General features: G+C 43.4%; 1 protein-coding gene across 1 annotated transcript in view; it reads right to left on the reverse strand.

Moving 5' to 3' along the window:
* The window catches only part of tspan18b (tetraspanin 18b), a 41,342-nt gene extending 26,278 nt beyond the window's left edge, over window positions 1-15,064 (reverse strand). The window contains exon 1 of the mRNA XM_050073182.1: window positions 14,764-15,064. The gene's annotated coding sequence lies outside the window, so the exon portion shown is untranslated. The remainder of the gene's footprint in view (window positions 1-14,763) is intronic.
* Between the last annotated feature and the right edge of the window lie 1,391 nt (window positions 15,065-16,455).

Here is a 16,455-nt window from a genome sequence, read left to right on the forward strand (position 1 = left end):
TAATCTGGACAAAAGACTCCAGAAACACATTAGAGACACACCTTGGAGCTCCCACAGTGATTTATGGTGGAGCACCTTCACTAACATCCTGAAAATCAATACACTCTTAAGAAATAAAACATTAACCTTCAGGGAAAGAGCAGAAGTGCTGTATATTAAATGAGTGTTGCTACTTTTACTAAATTGAGTACAAGATGAAAAGCGTTGAGATCTGGGTGGCAACTACCACTGCTAAACCAATTCCTGGGGGAAATCCTACTTATGGAGTACTATCACTCATCAATATCAATCAACTGTCAGGGGGCAGCGTTTTAAAAAAATAAGCACAATTACAAAAATAATGTGAATATGGTAAGGCAATATTACAGAACTGTAACAATTTGATTGCAGCAGATATGATATTAACACCTCATGAATCAATATGAGGAGGTCCCTGCTGATTGCACTCTTGCATCTAACTAGTTGACAGTAAAAATCAATGAAGTTTGATCTGATACAGGCAATTATGCGTATGCTAAAATCAATTTCTTGTGCTCAGATTTATTGAGTAATAAAGAAGGTAAGTTGATTTATTATCCCCCTCTGGAAATGGACAAGATATCCATAACAAAAAACTGCACTGACTCGTAGTTTTTTTTCTTCAACAGCACCTATAAACACAAGCTTAACTTAGTGTATTCATCTACATGCAGTGTTGGGAGGGTTACTTTTGAAATGTAATAGGTTACAAAGTACAAGTTACCCTGTTAAAAATGTAACTATTGCAGTTACATCATCAAAGTAATGTAAGTGATTGCATTTGATCACTTTCTGATCAGTACTCAACACTGAAACTGTCAACTTTTAATGAAAATTCATATATTCTTTTACATTTAGTTGTAACTCTTTCCTAAGTACCAACGTTTGGATTAGTGACTGTTATTCAATTACATATTGTTTCTCAGTAACTGTAGTGGATAACAAGTATACTACTGCAGACAGAGGTGAGTAGAGTAGAGCTTGTTTGGGGCAGAGAAGCAGGGTCGTCGGGGGTTGGCTGCAGTCGGCAAGACGTCACCGCTCCCCCCTTGAGGGCGGGTGGCCCGTCTTTGGACCTACTCCTGAGAAGGTCCATCTCCTGCGTGGCTTGGCGTGGTATGGCGAGGCTAAACTGACAGTATAAACACAAATGGGCGTGGCATGGCTTTACTCAGAGCAGGTCTTCCTTTCTATCAAACCCCTGGAGAAAAAGTAAGTCTTGTGTTGTAACTTATGTCAGGTTTAGAGCCATTAACTTTGGTGAAACTATTCAAAATGCAAAGCCTAGCATTGGATTCAACAGTTTACATTCAGGTGTATTTAGGAGTGACTGAGGCAGCAGACTGTTCAAGAGCAAACACTGACTTGAGCTTAGCAATAATTGTGCTCCACTGAAACACACAAAGCTGTGCTCCATTGCAAGACTGAAAGCCAACACACGTATTATACAAGCTACAAAGACTACAAGTATAAAACAGACCTTTATAACTATGTAGCTGCACACACAAAGAGCTGATGGTCTGCGTCTTTGTGGATTTTGCAGGAGGTTGTACAGGAGCAGCAGGGCAGGTGTCCCACTGCGTTACGAGACCCAGAAGCTTTGCATCTGGATCATTTCCTCAGCCCAGAGGGGGCTCCACACTGGGACCTCCTCATAAAGCTGCACATGTGCCGAAGAACCCCAAATCCCTCCGAATCCTTCATCTGTGTCAGCCTGTATGTGGCAGCTGTGGTGATAGCAGGTAACAAGCTGTGACAAACTCACAACATCACAGAGAGACCAGCAGTGAAAATGACTCATGCTTTTTGTCTCTCACACTGTCAAATATGCTCTCACTAATGGCCAAAGAGCCTGAAAATATGTTTCTGCATGAGGGGTATAAAAAAAAAAAGAGAAGGTTTTATCACTCGTGTTCTTCGGCAGAGCAGGGCGAGACGGATGGCAGGAGGATTACTGGAGCAGTGGAAGATGAAACTAGGATAAGGAAGAACTCTGAACTGTGTGATTAAGACTTCTGCCCACTCCAAAAACCTTAAGGTACACTCCTTTCCACATCGGTTCACTCTAAGCTCGATACTCCTGGGATAAGGAGTTGAAAGATATCCTTTGAGGAGATATCCTGCCTGTATGTGAGTCCCAAGAGGAAGCCAAGAGGGACTGAGATGTGGAAAAAGAGGGTTGGACATTTTCCATGGCACAATCTAGTGAAAATGCAGGAGTGCTTTAAGAAACATTCCTTCGATAGGCTGAGGGAGCCACAAGCGGGGAGACGTCAGGAGAAATCATGCTTGGCTCAACACAAAAAGCACTCAGAGAAATGAGATTTAATCTGCTGACCTTAAAGTGTATTAGCCAGATGTAAACAGTCAGTACCAGCTGTGAGAAAGTTAACTTCCACAGCCCTGCTGCTTGGAACAACAATGCATGAAACATCAAACATTACCACTGAAAGGAACTCTGCAAACAGCAATATTTCAGGGCCAAAATAAAACTTTCACAAGCCAGGGACATTACAGTTGTGGGAGTCAGTGGGTTAAGGTTAACTGGCCACACTGAAACACTTTCTCTCTGAGAATACACTGCCTCCAGGCCCCGAGCTGTGGGAAAGGGAGTTTATGCAATTACATCACATTGATTTATGGGGGACAGAGGAAAGATGGGGAGAGGATGGAAACTGAGCTGCTTGGAGGCGGTCCAAGATTTGGTCCCTGAAGAAACACAAGTCAATAGGTTTACACCACAAAACATGATGGATTTGAGACAATTGTGCGGAGACGGATGTGGTCAAAGAAACACGGTGAGGTCAAGCCTATCTAAAATGATTGGTTTTGATTTACGACACAAAACTACGAAAACAGCCATAATACGGAAGCTTCTCGATGAGCGTGCTCATGCAGAACATGCAGATGACAAGTTCAGAATAGCAAAAACCCCACTGCTGAGCGTACTTCCAATTCTGATGACAACTGTCTTGCCCGAGCAGATGCTGCTGATGCTGTGTTGGGTATTAATTGGGTGCAGTGATGAAATTGTGAGTAACGCGCCCAAGCGTGCACACTGCAGTGTTAGCGGGATAGCATATCTCCATCAGCCCACCGCAGCCTAACAGCTATAAATAAACAGCCCATTTAGTGCTCTCCACTACTGTAACATGACCACAGGAGTGACCACAGCTGGGATATTTATGGTGAAACACATTACCGCTCTTCTGCTTATTTAAACATTTGAATAGAAAATGCAAAAAAAAGACAATTGCTATCTTCCTTCCACTTGTCTAGGAGATGCACGTACTGAAGTCCTGTGAGCTGAAGCCGAGCCACTGTGTGACTGCTGTGCTAATCACCTGTAGCCATGACTTTAGCAGTGTTCATCAAATTGCCACAGATGAATGTTGTAGATTGTTACGAGAAGTCAGAAAGCTGATATCTCCTCAGGGCTTCTGTCATATAGTCCAGACAAACAACGTATGAGCCGACACAACAAAGGAAAAACGCGACTCATTAATTTTCACCACATGAGACTTTGATACCAGCCACCAAATGGTGAAGATATGAGCAAAGCAGGGGGAGATTATGGAGGAGATTCAGCATAATGAGCTGCAGAGTTACAGTAGGAGATATTAAATGGTTTTTGTTTTAAAAGTTTGCAATATCTCCAACTGTCTGCAAAGTCTCAAGCTTCTTGGAACCACAACAAAACTTCGGCTCAGGCCAAAAGCAACAGAATAAATACATACGCAAGAAGAGCCGGCCAAATATTTGAAGGGAGTGCTTTGAAAGCGCGCAGCATTGACTGCATTATCAAGGCTGGGTGGCTGTGTGAGGTGGGGGTTGCTCTAGATGTGGCAAATGTAAGGAAAGCTCACTCAGAGATGTTTTGAGTAAGAAAAGGTTGGACATCTGTTCCTTATTACATAAAAAAAGCAGCTTGTCCAAATCCAAACTGCCTGCAGAGATAAGCGAAAGTGGTTTCAGTAATTGCTCACAACATTGGCCTTCTCCTCCTTCATTGTTTCTTTCGTGCATCATTTTAATGTGGGGAGATCAAATGAGATCATGTCCGGTAACTGACTGAGACTAAATTTTATTTATGTATTAAAGAAAGTAGTTTAAAAGCTGTTTTATCTGTGTTACATCCTGTTTTGTCGTCTGTCCAAGCAAGCAGCGAGTTACAGCACCAGTTTGGAGCCTCCAGCTGAGCCACCAGTTAAAGGGAGACTTTGATGATTTTCAACCAGCTTTGTATCATAACAATGTGGGCAGTTTGTGTAAATGAACTGTGGTAAACTGCCCTCCATCTTACCAGCGCCCAGATCTCCCTGCTAATCTGATTTTTGCAGGCTCGAGCTACAGATTGTACTTTCACATTTTCATATGCCCACCACCACAGACACAAAGAGTATAGAAGCAGGCTGTGATAGAGACCCGCCCCTCTCTCGCTGTCTCTCAAACTCAGACAAAAAAACCTCCCTGTACAACCAGGCAGTGCAAATATAAACCAAAATTCTGTTACTACATTGCCTTTACTTGCCTAAAATGTCTTAAGAAACATGTTTCAGTGCACTGTTTAGCTGTAATACAAGCTGTTTGTGAACAGGAAGTGGGCACCACTGTTTCCTGTGTTGTAAAAACAGATGGTGTTCCGAATCGCATACTTTTCCTCTTTACTTTTAGTAGGTACTGCAGCTGCCCTTGAACAGTATGCACTGTTGCATGCAGTATGCACACAATCAGGACATACTGCTAACTGCATACAAAAAAATTCTGGCATGCTACATTTGACAGACTATGTATTGTGACATACTAAACCTTTTTCTGGCATACTATATAGTATGGTAATATGGGTATTGGAACGCACAGAGAGACTGAAAATACCGAGATCAAACACTAAAACTAAGCAGTGCTGATCACATATGAACCAAGCTTCTGTTGCTGTGTTGCCAATTTCTTGCCTCAGATATTAAGAAACATATTTTAGCTATATGTCACCCACAAATGGAAGTGTTCATTGATCCGGTGCGGCGCAGCACATTCTAGTAGTTGTAGGTTTTCTATCTCTTTGTAAAAGCAAATGCCACAGCCCCCTTCCTCTGTTTTCTCCAGTCATGTAGCACTAATGGTAAAGTATTTGCATCTTTCTACTGCACAGACAGCCCAGCTTTATGAAAAGACCATCTTCCCTGCAGCCATCTTTCCCTCTTCTTTATGAAGACGGATGATTTTTTTTTACTGTATGGCTTGACAGATAAAACCAAAGGAACCACTATACATCCAGGGGTTTTCAGAGACACCCACAAAATCACTCTGGCTTCAACATTAGTGCTGAAGCATTTCACATGGGATCCAACTCCTGCCAAGTGTTATCGGGAAACATGATCTGGGCCCGTTTCTCCAGGGCGCAAACTCTTGGAGAAATGCCTGAGCCGTCTGCTTTTTTTCCTCAAACACTTCACAGTTCTGAGCGTCACACCCAGGTGGTCAAGATGAGGTTGGACGACTTTGCTGCTGGCCCGTCGTTCTGACACGGGACGGATGACAAATCAGTGGGAAGCCATCCAAGATCACCTGATGTTCGACTGAAAATAAAATCCCCAAAGGCATCTGTACGCCTAAATCAATGAACATTGCAGCCAATTTAATTTCACGTACCGGAGACACCTGCCGTGCCTGTGCTATCTCTGACAAACACATGTGAAGGTGATCCCCGGATTTGACGTACAGACTGAAATACATTTTCATGAAAATATCAAACTCCTTTAATATACTTCAAATGGTTAAACAGTGGCTAGCTTTTCTGTGCAGTGGATTCTCCTTTCTCCCTAAGCTTCAAAGAAAAGGAGATGCAGCGCAGTGAGGATTAGGGAAAAAAGGAATTATGCTTCATGGTGTGCATGTGTTTACCCTAATAACTATTAGCAAAGAAATTTTACAGCGAAGAAAATACTGCCTCATATCTATTTTTGCTCTTCTCTTCTTAGAAAACCGCTCTTAAGGATTCCATGTTGAAGTTGAGCCACTGAGTTTATAAAATGCAGCTCATTCCCTCCACAGTAATGGCACCGTGGTTTGCTTGTGGCCGTAACACATCGACTGGCATTGACCAACTGTTTGCCCAAAGGACAGAGGCCGTGTTTTAGTCCAGTGACCCGTGAATACCGTCTCGAGAAGCGCACTTTTAAAGTGGTGGTGGGCTAAAAATTTCATAAAGCACCATCAAATAATCATGAGGCAGTGAGGCGCTCGGTCTTTGCTGTCTAATTGTTTTCCCTTTTGAGGAGTAAAAATAACTGTCTACAGCATGTACATTTGATCTGCTGCTAAAAGGCAATGGCTACTATTCAGTCAGACATGCAGAGGCTGTTAAGACAAGTAAATTCATCATCGCAAGAAGCATGCAGGGGAGTTGTCCGAGAATCAGCACTGCAATCAGCACACAAACCGGTCGGGTTGCTTGAACGACCTCAACTGGCTTTAGGGCTACGATGTCAGTAACAGTTCAGCGCCCCTTTTGTGCTTCACTTTTCAACCACATGTGGCGTAATGGTGTGATTGAGGGCAATAAACAGAATGACACTGAAGAAACACCGGCAGAGAATCCTGCAGACACCTGCATCACACTCTCAACACAGGAGGACTTTATGTGCTGTAACTGCAGGTGAGATAACATTATCAGTCAAGCAAAGCAAACCACAAGAGAGGCTCTAAATACAAACAGACAGATGGCCCTCACCTTACACTGCTATTTGTTTAGGAGCTCTGAAGATATTCAGTTCCTGCTCTTTAACAAGCTAGAAATGAAACACAAGCGTCAATCTCAGAGTCTTGTGATCCTGGCAGGAGAGACATCATTAGCCAACCCTTCCCCCAAGTTTCCCCAGGTAGAAGTTGGACCCCGCTGTGGATTTTTTTTAATCAAACACTGATCTGTCCCCCCGATGCTGCGGAGGCTGACAAGGAGCCCATATGTCTGATAGACCTGCGGTGAGTCTCGCCCTGTGGGAGGGACTGTAACGTTGCTGTTATCCCACAGGAGCTGCAGGGAGCAGCGCTATGGACAAGGTGTGTGGGCTTCAAAGGCAGCAAAGTACAGCCAGCCTAGCGGAAAGAAATTTGCTGGGGCTTTTCAAAGTACTTACTCATATTGGCATGGTATTTGAATACAAATGCACATAATCAGATTGCAAGAAGGAAGAAAGAGAATCACATTAGCCCAGTTAGATCTACTGAAGTTTATAACCTTCACTTCCAAGTCGAAATCAAGAAGTCTCTGCTAAGGTTTTTTCTGTGCCATGTTTATGAGTTCAATGCAAAACATTTAACCTAGATTCCAGCAGATATGAGATGCATGTACAGTAAATATAAAATAATCCCATTTCCTGCTGAGTTCTGCCAGCAGCATCCAGACTGCAGGGATGTGTGTGTGTGTGTGTGTGTGCGTGTGTGTGTGTGTGGGAGAGCTTCATGTGCATTTGTGTTTACGTATTTGAGGTTTGTACGGTTATCACTGACTGGAACGGCAAAGTGTTATTAGCAGACTGGGATGCAAACCCAAATCACGCTCAAAATAAATCTCTTAGAGGTACTCTATAATTCAGCCATGCTGGAAAAGCCGAGACAGCAAACAAGACTACGTCATATATACCAACTACCAGTCCTCCCTGTGTCCATAAATCTGATGTAACCGCACCATCTCGGCCTCATATCCCAACTTCCAATCAAGAGAGGGTGAGTTAATGAGCGAACATCCAGCTCCAACACCCGACATGCATTTAATTTGTTTAAAATGATAATAGGCTAATTATCTGGGTCATCATTACCAATCTACTGTCCATCCCTACAACAATTTCTGCACTCTACATTACGGAATCAATTTGTGGCGAGAGCAAGTGTGTGTTTGTATTTGCGAGAAACAATTACCATATCACATTATACTGTGTAGCCCATCATCAGTGATTAAAAATAAACAGGATATTTACAGGGACTCAGATCCCCTTTAGGCAGAGGAAATAAAAAATGCAGAGCTGAATATGTAATAAAATAGGACACGTTTTTTTTTTTTTTTTAAAGCCCCAGAAGACTAATGAGGGCAATCTTGTAAAGCTATATTCTCTTATTCCAGAAACGTGGATGGAAAGAGCAGGAGCATTCGAGGAGGAGAACCTGGGAATGGAGAAGGGGTGGAGTAGAGGAGAGACGGGACACAGTTGTGGCTGGGGCAACAGAAAAGAGAAAGACCAGAAGCCGGGAGAGAGTCCCATTTCATCAGAAAAATGCCTGAGTCAGGAGACGAGAGAACCATTAGACCCAATGAGTCACTGGGAGAGGCTGAAAAAACAGATCTGGGCTGAGCTCGGCTCGCAGTACCATCCCCGAAAAGTACCCAAAGAGAAGCAGAACAGTGGCCCAAAGTGAAGCACAATGGCTTTTATCCCCAGAAGCATGCCATTGCCTCCTCATCAGTGGAAACTGATGTCATACTTATGTGAAAAAAAAAAAAAAAAAGTCCCTGCATATGCACACAGAAAACAGTTTTATGGGGAACCGTGGGTCAAAGAGGTTCACAGAGGGCTGCAGCTTATTTTCATTATGACTTAATCTGCTTATTATTTTTCTGATAAATCAATTAATTTTTTTGGTCTAGAAAACTGGTGATCACAGTTTCCTAAAGTGCAAGGTGACGTCCAACAGACACTCCGTTCACAATTATTATAGTGAATCTCTGCAAGCTGGAAGCAGGACATTTTGGGATTTTTTGCTTTATAAATGACTTAAAAAGCACTTGAAACACTCAAACAAGATCTTTATCAAATAACTGGTTAATTTACTTGTGTATTCAGCTCTAATGTGTACAGCACATCCTTCAAATCTCAACCACAAACAGCAAATCCTGTTCCAAACAGAACTGGACATACAAACATAGTACCCAAAATCTGAACAAGTATACAGGGCTCAACAATAAGGATTGTCCGATATCCCGAGGCAAGTAAAGTGCCACGTGGGGCAAGTAAATCTAGCAACTGACCTGCCTGATTCAGCTAGTGTTAACAAACAAGTACAAACATTGTTTTTCCAGAACTGATGATGGAAGTGGCTAAGAACTGAGTCACCTCTCTTCCTTCTCATTTTGGCTGGGAGTTGCACACATGCAGCACTGATCGGGCACTTGGTAGCAGATAAAGACAAAGTTTACGAGCTGAAACGCAAGCAAGCATTTTAATTATCCTGGAATCAGTAGTTCAGTTGGGTGGCGTTCATAAAATTTAAACATGACATTTAACTTTAGTCTTTGTTACTTCATTACAGCTATAATAGATATAACAATTTGTATGGGGCGAGTAAAAATCAATTTCTTGCTGGCAGATTTCTGATCCACTTGCCCGACTGAGCAAGTGAAAATAAAACATTAATGTTGAACCCCATCACAGAACAACACCTGTGGATGTTTGCTTACATACAGACAGAGAAGCATGTTCCACCTCCTCACATTCAGTCTATTGACAGTATGAACTCCAAATATAACAGTGTTTTTCTTATTCTCTACACATCATCTGTCCTGCAATGATTCACAATGTACAATCCTCCATGTGTGTCTATAAATGATTCCTCTGAATAGTGTCTTTATCGAAATCTTTAACTGGAACCAAGCGATTTATCCAAGAAACAAGGAGTCTTACTAGCTCTTTATCTATAAAATGTTAAATTTGGCACCAAATATCATCCATAGTGAAAAGCTTTAGTGTTAGTCAGTGAGTGTGGGAAACAAACACATCCATAAAATGAGCTCTTCCTCCCTGGTGCTACTTGATTAGCACCCAGCTTCCTCCTGCCCAGTGTGCCAACACTGAGCCCACTGTGAGTCAACTCAGCGCTATTGTGTGAACTAAGTAAAGAGCCGGTTGTTCATGCGGCAAACAAAAAAACAAATACCACACATAAAGCATAACGCTGTGTGGTGCTCTGCCACATCTTTTGTTCCATGTTCTTTCAGGCGGCAATGTGCTTAAACTTCAGCATCATTCAGTGGATCAGAGTTGTGTTAAAGCCAGGCAGGTAATCTCCCCACAAGTCAGCCCCGTGTCACATATCTGTGCCAGACTCCCCGGCCAGCCTAAGCTCCTCTCTGAGCTTTGACTACATCTGGGGGATGAAAAGAGCACAAGGTGATGAAGAAACCCTCCAGCAAAGGCAGAGGGATTTACCGAGTGTGCTTGCTCAGTGTAATGACCAGCGGGTATTCACCAGCGGCCTTTAATGGACACCTGAGTGACACGGTTTATTAGTTCTGAAAAACATTATGCGGGGGAAAAGATGGCTGGGGGGATTTCAAGATAGATGTGATTTGAACATCCCGATACGGGGCTGAGTGTACCCTCGACTAAGCGCCTACCAAGCCGTGAGCCCGTTGGAGAGCCCGCTATCTGCTGAGCCCAGCTTGTCAAATACATACCTTTTACCTCATTACCTGCTCAGCACAGCCATTATTGAGGGAAATAGGGTGAACGCAAGATAAGCACAAAGAATTCTTGGGTTGAGCACAAACAGCCGGCCTGCTTCCTCCAGATAAAAAGGAAACGTCAGCATGGAGGGGCCCCCCAGCTTCCTGCTCTCAGCGAACTAGCTTAGGTCATTCACTACTTCCTGGCCCATATGGAGACACGCAAGGGCCAAAGGAATGCATGAATGGGTGGATAGCACTGGATTAGACAGCATTTTCTAATGTCCATGCAGGAAATCGACCAAAAGCTTGTACTAAAATAGATCATGTCTTTATTGGAGACGTTTTAAGAAACTTGTAAAAGATAATTAGCTCAAACTGAACCATCACAAGTTTCAATTTAAGTTTAGACCAAACTGGACCAAATTTCCAGACAATGTGCAAAAGAAGGTGCGAATTATTGTGCATTTCTATCCAGTATCTTTATGCAAATATCACACTGAAGATAAACAGTCAGTGGCTAATTCTCTATTTAAATGCCATTAAACCACTGCAGAAGAAGAGGGAGCAAGAGGTGACATAATTAAGAGAACGTCAGTTAAATGATGTGGAAAACGCAATGTAAATATGGCATTTATCTTTGTTTCATGTAATTATTTGAGGAAGGTTACAGTCTCCTTATCGCTCCACACACATATGATGTTCTACTGTGGATGCATCAGTCTCATGCTTTATGTACATCGTGGTTGATTCATTCGCTTTGTATGTTTTAAATAAACTTTGCTTCATTTTACTTTTATCTATAAATCCATTTTTCTACATCAGTCCAGCAGTTAACAGCCAACGACAGCCAACGGAGAGGCAGATATTTGAATCATCAGTTGAAGATCTGAGCTGAGATTCTTTAAGTTGAGCAGCTGTTGCTTTTTTTATTTTGTCCGTCAGTGTGTAGTGTTCTCCTGGGGACATTTTGGTCCCCAGATGTAGCTGCAGAGTGAGCGCTCCTTGTTTTCACGCTGCTCTTTGGTACAGGTAGCTGCTGACCCAGACCCAGGGTGACCCTGAGTGAGATAGAGGCAGCTGCCAGGAGGAAGAGAAGCTTTGCCTTATCAAGCTCTGAAATAAAATTATCTTTTGTCTTCTGCTTAGAGGTGGAGGATTAACAGCTCATGGCAACTTAATACAATACAGTCTCTGGCTTTTGTTTGATATCTAGTGTTGGCAGGAAGTGTTGTACATTTGCTATCTATTAGCATTACTAGCTAACTAAACTTGTTTACTATATTAGATGAGCGTCACTGTCACCCTGAACGTCCTGCCAAACCCCATTTAAATTCTCAAACTCCACAAAAGGAAAAAGGGGGAAAAGTACTCAAATATTCGTATTGAACAGCCAAATCTGATTCAACCGACATAACTCTGAGTCAGGCACAGCCGTACCCAACACGTAGTTGCATTTTGAGGAGTCTGTCTATGCTTGTAGCTACACCATAACTCCCTAACAAACAACTAAATCCATCTTTAGAGGAGCACCAAAGCAGTTTTTTGTATGACATGACCTTTAGCTAAAACTGCACAACATCAAACCACAGAGTTTGAACACTCGGTGCTCACAAATCACACTCCAGACATATATAATAACACACACCTTCATGGCTTTTAAACAGCTGATGAAAAATACACCTTTCCCAGAGTAAATTATTTCTGCCAGCTGAAAAGCAAATTTCATTTTCTCATGTCTCCTGACAACAAAGATGCTGAACCCATTACTAGCCGAGGCCTCTGCATCACACACATTAAATGAAGGGTCCTCTAGCAATCGAAAAAAGCAATTTTCTCATTGAGCCAATAGATACTCCATTTAGTTCCGGGCTCTCTACGGACCGCTGCTGCCGTAGTGGGGCTGATACAGGGGAAAGAGAGTGTAGAGTGATGACCCAGCCTCGTTTTCCCTCCGCCTTGCTGCTCTGAACTCATCGATACAGATACAGACGTGCTTTGCAGCCTGGATGAGAGGGGGAATGAAGACGGGGCAGATGAGAAAGGATGGGGACAAGAGGAAGAAAGAATAATAGATGAGACGATACAGAGGGAGACAGATAGAGGAGGTGGACGGAGGTTGTGGTGAGGCAGGATGAATCGAGGATGGGAAATCAGGGCTGGCGATCAAATGACCGGCCAAAAAGGCAGCAGACTCATTTGCAGGCACATCAGCCGATAGTAAGGAAAGACAGAAACAGTTAAAGTGGTGAGGGGGAAAGAGGAGTAGAGAGGCACCCAACCAAGTGGAACCATGGATTGATTAATTTCATGCGTTTAATGAGCGGTGCTCTGCCAGGTCAGGCAGCATCGTGTCAGTCACCCAGTCCCTCTCAGCAGGAGCTGCCATACACTGAAATTTACACTTTCTGCTAAGGACTGGGAGGCCGAGCAGCAGAGAACTCACCACACACACACACACTCACACACACACACACACACTCACACTCATAAACTATATGTCTCTTCAGCCTGCGTATGTCTCTCTAACTCTATCTCACACTTCCATTCTTGTCCTTTTCATTTGTGTTTGCTGTACGTTTCTTCGCTGGCATTGCAAATGTGTGATTAAGAGCAACACATTATCAGAGGCACTATTAAAAATGAGTGCACTGATCACCAGTGGCAAGTCTCACACCAGGTGTTTTGTGTCTGTAGGCGGAATAAATAGCAGCTTGGCTCGGAGGAGATTTGAATACACTCAAACATGCTCCCTCCTAATTGCTACTCTCTGCATTGTTGCTGCCAACCTTTATTCCCTGTATAAATTACACTGTAGGTTTACAAACCCTGTTGTTTGCATTTGTACTTATCCCGCAGACATCACTTGTGTGTCTGAGCAACAAAACTATTTCCCAACACTCGTGTGAATCAAGCAGAGGAGAGAAAGGCTTTAGGCGGAGTTTAGTCATCCGTGTTGGCAGCTGCTCCAAAAGCATCAATACTACTGTTTCTTTTTTTTTGACAAGGCAAATGTTCACCCACAACATGCCGAACAAACACGCCTCTGTTTCCAGTTTGTGTGCTTCTCTCTCTACAAATTGTTAACTCCCAGTCATTTAGGGGGTTTGGGAGAAGAAGGAAAGAAAAGGAGGGTGGAACAAAAAAGACACAGAGAAAGAGAGAAATCTCTACATGATGCAGCAGTATGGTAGCCCAGCTCATTAATCACGACAGGAGCTGATTTGTCAGTCTGTGCAAGCTGGTGGGGCGTGATATGATTCTTCTCTCCTCTTTCCAGACACACACTGTACCAGCCTCGGGGAGACAGAGAGCCAGAGTGAGTAACTCGAGGCAAGAAAATCCAGCACACTCACCTGGACGCTGGTGTGTGTTAATGGTTCCCCTGGAGCCAATCTCCTCAGGTGAAATCTGATTATAACCTTATTTCCAGCTGTTACTGTATCTGGAGAAATGCTCGAGTCTTGTCAGCAGGAGTATAACTTTCTTACTCTGTTGGTGTCCAAACTTTTGAGTTAACCACCCTGAATTCACTTAAAAGTCACATGATCAGCACTGCTGTAATAAAGCATGTGTTATCAGTGTCCTCAGTGTATTGACTTTTCTATCTCAGAGCTCTTGAAAGCATCATGCTCGCCTCAGTGGAGCTCAGTCACAGAGGGAGAAGTGGAGGGGGATGAGGTAGTTTTGGATGATGTATCCTTCTCTGATTAATGCAAACTGACAGTGAACTCCTGCCCTACAGCAAAGGTAGCGCCGTCAGAGGCATCCATCTGCTGACCCCATACATGTGTGCAGACAGCCTCACCACGGTTATGGCTGGAGCCCCGTGGGAAGGATGCCAGCTTGGAGACTGACACACATCACTCTGGATCCCCCCCTGATGTCAGGTTTCTCATAGTATAACCCACTATTACCTGTACACAGCATATTTACCACATTGCACAGACTGATTCAGGACACAGATAGTCACCTGAGGATCTTGGGTGTTTGCGCATGAGTGTTTATTCCCAAAAGGATAATAACACTGACCTCAAGTTGACTGAAGCCTGATAAACGATTTAAACAATTGGGTGTGATTTCTTCTTAATGTAATTTCTCTGTCATGCTGTTTGTTCATTAGCTCAACTTGCAGCAACAAAGTAAAGCAGCAATCAAAGCACATCACCCATCAGACAAGCTGTTGTAAATAATGAGCGCGTTCAACACGACAGTCGCGAAAACAATCCACGGATCCCAAATATGATCGTTTACTTGTCATTTCAACACATTTAAGTTGGAGACTTGTAGTTGTAAAGCGTGTTTCTTACCTCAAAGCGCAGCTCAGTGCCGAAACCTGTATCTGTGACAAGCTGTTTCCTTGCGTAAATGTCACCAAAAAGCCGCTGTGAGAAGCCTGGGACTGCTGGAGGGAAGTGTTGATATGAAACAAAATAAAAATGCCGATCAGCTGGGAGGTCCACGGAGGTGATTTGTGCCCAGCAGAGTCCAGCTAATACAATCCACCGCTCCGAGATCTGCGATCCCAGTTTGGACTAACAGTAACAGGCAGTGTTGAGAGGAGAGATTGGTATGCAAACAGTTTTGTGAAGTCACTGAAAGCGGAGCGGCTCATCCAGCAGCCTGCTCTGCTCCGGAGGGCGGAGACTCTGCGCTCACATACACGCCCCCGGTTTACCTTCTGCTCTATTGTCGCTCCGGTGTTAGGACTTCTTGGAGTTGTTAATGCACACAGCAGAAATCATACATTTTAGCATCTGTATCAACAGCAGTGAGCCACATGTCAAAATAAGATGCATACCTCTGGATTGTAGTCAAGTTCTGCTAAAACTTTTTTTTAATTCTCCTTTTTCCTTCCTTAGAGACACATTAAATTGGTTTTCAGGTTAAAGGAGAACACCATTTTGGGGAAAATGTGCTTATTGCCAAGAGTTAAAGGGACAGTTCACCCCTAAATCAAAAACACATATATTTCCTCTTACCTGTAGTGCAGTTTTTCATGCTAGATTACTTTGGCGTGAGTTGCCAACTTTTGGATATATCAGCCATAAAGGCGTCCACCATCTCTCCAGTATAATAGAACTAGATGGCACTTGGCTTGTGGTGCTCGAACAGCCAAAAAAATACATTTGTATAAAACTCAACAGCAATGTCTCTTTTCAGAAATCATGACCCAGTTACTCAAGATAATCCACGGACCTTGTTGTGAGCAGTTTCTCGTAGGAACTATTTTCTTTCTACAGAACTACGCCTTCCAAACGTATCACTGTGCAAGTGTGCATCTACTTCCCATGTGGTCAGTAAATGAGCTGATAATGGGCCCTATGGGACTGTCCATGAGTTCCATAATGACTCCATGCCAACTGCCCACATGGGTGGTTTTATTCAAGTGGTCCCCACATGGGTTATGCTACGGCTACCTGGGCACCAATTGGGTAAGGGCCCAAAATAGGCATCTTATCTTTGGCCAACTTGGGTAAAACCACCCATGCGGGCAATTGGCATGTAGCCACAATGGAACCCCTGGACAATCCTACATAGGGCCCGTTTTTCAGCTCATATATGGGGCCCACATACAAATGCTGGTTGGGTCAATGTGAGATGTAAACATTAATGGCGTCCTCCTCAGCTGAGCTGTATTGTTAGCTAGCTCAGTGGGGCTAAGTGAGCTAGCAGTAGATGAACACTCCCTTCTGCGCAGTGATACAGCTGGTGGGTGTAGTTGGTGTACAGAAAATAGTCCCTGCATGAAACTGCTCATGACAAGGTCTGTGGGTCATGATTTCTGGAAAGAGTTGTTGCTTTTGAGTTTTCAAATGTACTTCTGTGGAGCCCCAAATACCACCCAGAAACTAAAATCCAATCAGGGCCAAACAGGGATCCACACTGTAGTTGACAAAGTAAGTAGACAATCAGGGAAATGCCCCCTTAAATGATAGATATGAGAGTGGTATTGATCCTCTCATCTAAATCAGGGTGGGATCGCTTTTTCTCAAACGATT

The sequence above is a fragment of the Epinephelus moara genome, chromosome 20 (assembly GCF_006386435.1).
Source record: "Epinephelus moara isolate mb chromosome 20, YSFRI_EMoa_1.0, whole genome shotgun sequence".
Classification (NCBI taxonomy): Eukaryota; Metazoa; Chordata; class Actinopteri; order Perciformes; family Serranidae; genus Epinephelus; species Epinephelus moara.